Source organism: Diadema antillarum, unplaced genomic scaffold (genome assembly GCF_040938485.1).
Source record: "Diadema antillarum isolate AM-2024a unplaced genomic scaffold, OU_Dant_1.0 seq00001066_RagTag, whole genome shotgun sequence".
Lineage (NCBI taxonomy): Eukaryota > Metazoa > Echinodermata > Echinoidea > Diadematoida > Diadematidae > Diadema > Diadema antillarum.
In genome coordinates this window covers 426,677-432,676 of record NW_027271892.1, presented here as the reverse complement: position 1 = coordinate 432,676, position 6,000 = coordinate 426,677, and positions in this window count along the sequence as shown.

Below are 6,000 nucleotides of genomic sequence, written 5' to 3'. Positions count from 1 at the left end.
TTGACGTCATTCTGACGTGTCTCTGCTATCATGGATGTTAATATGTATGTATGTGTGGATGTATGTGTGTATGTGTACATGCATGTATGTGTGCATGTGTTCATTCTACAATGTGAAACGCAATGTGAAACACAGTATGAAATCTCTTTACATTGTTGAATTTAAATTTAAACTTAGATTTGAATTTAACAGTTCGAACGCAATATGAATCATCAATTCACAATGTGAAACAGGACATCAGTACGTGGACTCTCTGTGAAAACCACACCACAGTGTGAAGTCATCTTCACACTTAAATTCGAGCGTTTTTACATAGTCGACTATATCATGTATGTGACCTCATTGTGAACACACTGTGAGACACTATGAATGCACTGTCAGACACTGTGTACTTTCCAGCAGGGATGTATGCATGTATGTATGTGTGCATGTGTGTGCGTCTTTTTGTTTGTGTTTTTTTTTTTCGAGCCCAGGGAGGGGAGAGTAAGGGATCACCTGCGACGTCCGTCAGGCGTCTGTCCGTAACGCTACAAAAACTTGAATAACTCTGTATCCAGGGCTTCAATTTCAATCAACCTTGGAATACACAGTTTCACATTTTACCAAACATGGAGATCACCTCAAGGTCAAAGGTCTCAGACATGGGTCAATGATTTTTTTGTTTGTTTGTTTTTTTTTATGGGCCGTTTCTATAACGACCAATAACACCATGCACACAGACTCACACACACACACATACAGACATCCATCACGCAAACACATGCGCGCGAGCTCATCCACCCAAGCACACACACACACACACACACACACAGACTCCAACTCTCCCGCTTTGTGTGACACACATTTCCCTTCACTCACCCATCATCCACCCACTCCACACACATACACACACGCGATCAGCGGTTTACGCGTTGTCAGTGTGGAGTACGGCTGTCACATTTTGTGTATGATATTAATATGCGTGCGTGAGTGGGGAAAAGCGAACGATTAAAATCGGTCAGTTTAGTATCAGAATCGGCAAATTTGTCAATCTCCTTGCTCTTTTTCAAGAGGGCTATTCAAAGGAGATGAAGACCTACTACTAATTGGTGGGTCTTTAATTTAACTGTTCTGTCTCCCTCCCCCCGGGCCTCTCTCTCTCTCTCTCTCTCTCTCTCTCTCTCTCTCTCTCTAGTTTACCTGTTGTTGACAGCGTTCACAAGGCTTGGGACATCGAGAGAATTATCAACGATGTCGCCGAGATCGAACGATATGGTGACTGAGTTTCCGCCTCCCAATTCCACGTCTACGTATCCTTGCGGCACGGATGCCTCAAAATTTCCTAGAAAGCACAAAAGTAGGAAAGGGGATCAACATTATCTTAAAGAATAGGCATATATTTATTTGCATTGCCCTAAATTATTGGAACTCCCTATAAAGGTATATATCATAAGATAAGAATCGCTCCTTCTGTGTTTTCCAAAAGAGACTATGAAGTTGTTTCCTTTACAATCTAATGATTAAGATGGGGTCAGGCCTAATTGTAGGTGTATTTCGCTATTCTCTCGCAAAAATACATACTGTCATTTTGAAAGTGGAGTGAACTATAGGGCTCACACCAATAAATAAAATGGATTGTCCCAGACCCCTTCACAAATTCGTACCAAAGATACCAAAATAAATGAAGAAAAAATTAATTAAAAATCACTAATGCAGTTTGGCATAAAACTGAATAGCTGCAGATATTGAGTATGAATTCCTCTACAAACTACATTTTGGTTTGAAGATAAAAGCTTTTTCTCATGGAATTTGAAGGGACCATATTTCATTGGGTACGTGTACGGAAAATAGGTGATTTTTTTTTTTTTGAGTGACAAGAACTCGTAGTCTGGCTTTGCGGGCCCTTGGACAGAGTTTGAGCCGAAGAACCTGCCTTGCAAATTTGATGGATGACAGGGTATAGCTCACTTATCCAGGTTAGTGAAGATGAAACACCTCATTTCTCCCAGCTATTTGACAGATATTTTTTAAATTTGAATGTTAACACACGTCTCTATGGGGTATTATTTACCCATGTGAGCCCTAAAGTGCCGCTACCACATCTTTTGTTCAGTTTTGTCCCTCATTTCACTAAGTAGGGGAACCCGGGTTGAAAGTGGACCAACATTTTTTTTTTTTTTGCCTAGCCGGAAAGGGAATTCAAAGCAGAGTAAAGCATGTTTTTTTGGTTTGTAATGCACTACCCAAGGACTACCGCTAGCAAAAACAAAAAACCAAGAAAGAAAGAAAGAAAATAAAAGAGGGATTTTTTTTCTGTCAAATTATCAGTTTTATCAAATACTGTCACCTTAAAAAATAAAGATAACATAAGAAAAAAAATTGCGTGCGGCAGACCTTCGGAGCAAAGTGAAATTCTGCTATGTAAAAACCATACACGAACTGCTAAATTTGCTCTTTTATGGCCTTGTATATTCTTGTATAGTTTTGAATGGCCTGTTTCCCTAGAGACCTTCTTTTATTATTCATAGTTAAAGAGTATCTATAGGCCCTATATAAATGACTTTTTTTTTTTTAATGTTGTAGTGGTGGAATTTTCCACTGGAGAATTTTAAGCGTTTTCTGAAACTGCAACTGAGAAACAAATAATTTGCAACACTTTTCAATGAATTGCATGCAATTTTCGTAAACTGTCATGTCACGTGACCAACCTCAGACCAATGATACAAGTCTGGTTCAGATAGGACTGCAGGTGTCCAACTTGTGTGTGTGTGTGTGTGTGTGTGTGTGTGTGTGTGTTTGTGAGATATAGAGGAATTCACATTTTTGTTTGATGAAAATTGGTCGTGAAATGTTTGAGCTTTCGAATAAGAGCGATCCTAATAAAATGCGACAGGCCACGACTTTTATTGAATCTCTTTGTATTGTTTTTTTTTTCATCAAATAAACTTTCAATCCATCTTAGAATTGCACACATCAAGGAGCGCTTTCTAAATGTTTATCAAAACGTTGCTAGCTGAATCTTCACCTCAACCATAACTCATAACTATACCATCCCTTTAGTAACGTATAACAGTGAGTCGAGGTCATACTCTGCTATCGATTCATATCTTGACACAATATCAAACTGCATCTTAAGCTTAGGCTATTGTCACAACTCAGAGCGGCGACCGACCGATGTGTAGCCGGCTCATACCCCTTTCAGTAATCCTCTTGGCTCGGACCAGGAGCGGGCCAAGTCAAAAAATTTTGAGTTTATGAATGGGTCGGGCCAAAGTGGCCCACGCCCGGAGCGGGCCAGGAGCGGGCTATTTTGGCGCTGCTGCAGCTAGCACCAGGTGCGGACCAGGCACGGGCCTGGCGCTGATCGAAGAGTTTATGAACGATAGCAGCGCCAGGCGCGGGCCAGAATTCCTTTCACGGTCAAAGATCACAGCTTACGCTGCTCAGCTCATAAGCACGCGGCATGCACATCAAATATCGCGCAAAAATGCACTTCCGCTCTGTCCATGACGTGTTCAGTTACCATGGCAGTTATCCCTTATGTGACCAAGTTTATGAATGGGTCATCATAAAAGTAGCGCGGCTCTGCTATAGTTACTGAACGCATTTTTTATTGCTTGGCGCAGGCTAATTTAGCTCGGACCAGGAGCGGGCCAAAAATGTGTGAGTTACTGAAAGCCAGCAGTTTTTGGAGATGGCTATAAAACCCCAGCGAGGCCCGAGCGATGCCCTGTCGATTTCCCGTCGGTCACCGGCCGATTTTACGTGAAAAAATTGCGAAATATATGGGGATCCTCTCCGCGCAGAGTCTGAGCAGTCATCGAGCGATGCCCCATTGGCAACTAGACGATCTCCCACCGGCCACCGGCCGATTTTTCCGAAATCGCTCAGAGACCGATGGGTGATCGATAGGCCCGTAGGCGTATACCGGCGGCGGTATACGCCTCTTGAGCTATCTGGGTTTAGGCTACGATCACAAATCAGAGCGGCGACCGACCGATTTGTAGCCTGCTCGGTTGCCGCTGAATTTTTTTCCACCGCCCAGCAGTTTTTGGAGATGTCGAGCAGGCTATAAAATCTCAGCGACGATCGAGCGGTGCCCTATCGATTTCCTGTCGGTCGCCGGTCGATTTTGGGTAAAAAAAAATTGCGAAATATGGGGATCTTCTCCGCGCTGAGACTGGGCAGTCACCGAGCGATGCCCCATTGGCAACTGGACGATCTCCCACCGGCCACCGGCCGATTTTTACGAAATCGCTCGGCGACCAACGGGTGATCGATAGGTCATCTACCGGTTTCCCAGTCAGACCGCAGCACGTATGCTAATGAGCCGATCCGGCAAGATTTATTCAGCACTCTCGTTGACGATCTTTGCGTTTGAAAGGTGTCTCGCACGTACGAGATTTTGCGAGAGTTTGACAGGGCTATTGTTTTCACAGTGTAGCGATTTACATACATTCATCATGGCTACAAGTCACTGTAAATTGTTTTTCAGACACTGATCTTTATTTTGATACCAAATTTGCGTATAATATCGGTTCCTATCATGACGATATAATCAGCTGAATTTGCGTAAATTTTACCTGCTTTTCACGGAAGATTTTGTCGTCTAAAGTTCGTTTTTGGTTCCTGACCGGATTAAGAAACGGTTGTTTCTGATTTTTTAGTCAAGGAGACGCAAGCATGATTTAAACTAGTTTTTCCGTTTTGAAATGTCTGTAAAATTCACTCCTAAGCAGGAAGTATGCTCCACACAAAGTATACAGTGCAGAGCGCGAATTTTTCAGCGCTTGAACTATACACGCGTGCCTGTATGCAAGCATGCGCTATGCACACACGTGGCATATAGTGGGGTGGCTTAGTGAAATTATCGTGACACGGCGGACAAAAGCATGATTTTTTCACCAAAGGTACTTCATGATGTACCTTCTCAAAAAATAGGGTGCTCCAAGAAAATTGATGCTGGGAAGGAGGTCAGAGGTCAAAGGTCAATGACCTTTATTTGTGAAATAGGTTTTATGGCTATTTCTCAGGTCAGGAATATCCAATCTGGATAAAACTTGGCAGGAAGAATATTGAGAACAAGTAAAATATTTTGATTGAATTTGTAGTGAATTTTCCAAAGGTCAAAGGTCAAAGGTCAATTAACTTTTTCTAAAAATCATGTTTTTGTTTATTTCTCCAGGTAGGAAGATTCAATTTTCACAAAATTTGATATGAACGTTGTATAGAAGGTAGCAAGAGTATAAACCAGGGGTCAAATATAATTGTTGATTTGTGCGTTGCCATGGCAACCCAAAACTAGGGTTTTTAATTGAAGTTAGTTACAGGAGGCTATTTTCCAGTTTGGAAGAGATTTCATTTGAATAGGTACAACCGATCGACGGGATGTATAGAGGTTTGAAATACTTTTCATTAGTGTTAAGTGGTATGTTGCCATGGCAACTACATATATAGATTTTGGTTAAACTTAAAGGAGACTTCAGAACTTATGAATTTGAAGAGATTTCCATCAGGGTTGGTATAATTGATCAACAAAAAAGTCGCCAGACAAAGATTTGTCACCTTTATAGCATGTGGGTTGAGTGAATGCAGCAACAGTAGTAGAACACATCAGTGAGAGTTTGAGGAAAATTGGACAGTCCGTTCTAAAGTTATGAATTTTTGAAGTTTCTGCTCATGCAGTCGAGGCTGGATGAGAAGACTACTATACCTTGTAATGTCACATGTGTACAACGATATAAAGAATGAATAAAGAAAATTCAACATAAATTATTTTCGCTTACAAAAGGATACTCGACTTCTCTTTCAGAAGGCAGGGGGAATAATATTACCCTTGACATACGTCAGTAGCAAGTCAAAGAAACTATGTGAACTTTAAAAAGTATGGTTTTGTGAAATTCTCATTTTATTTTCCTTAGAATGTGCGCATGTGACATCATACACTGTGGTAGTCTTTTCATCCAGCCGCAACTGTGCAGATACCTTAAAAAATCATAAATTTGAACGGATTGTACGATT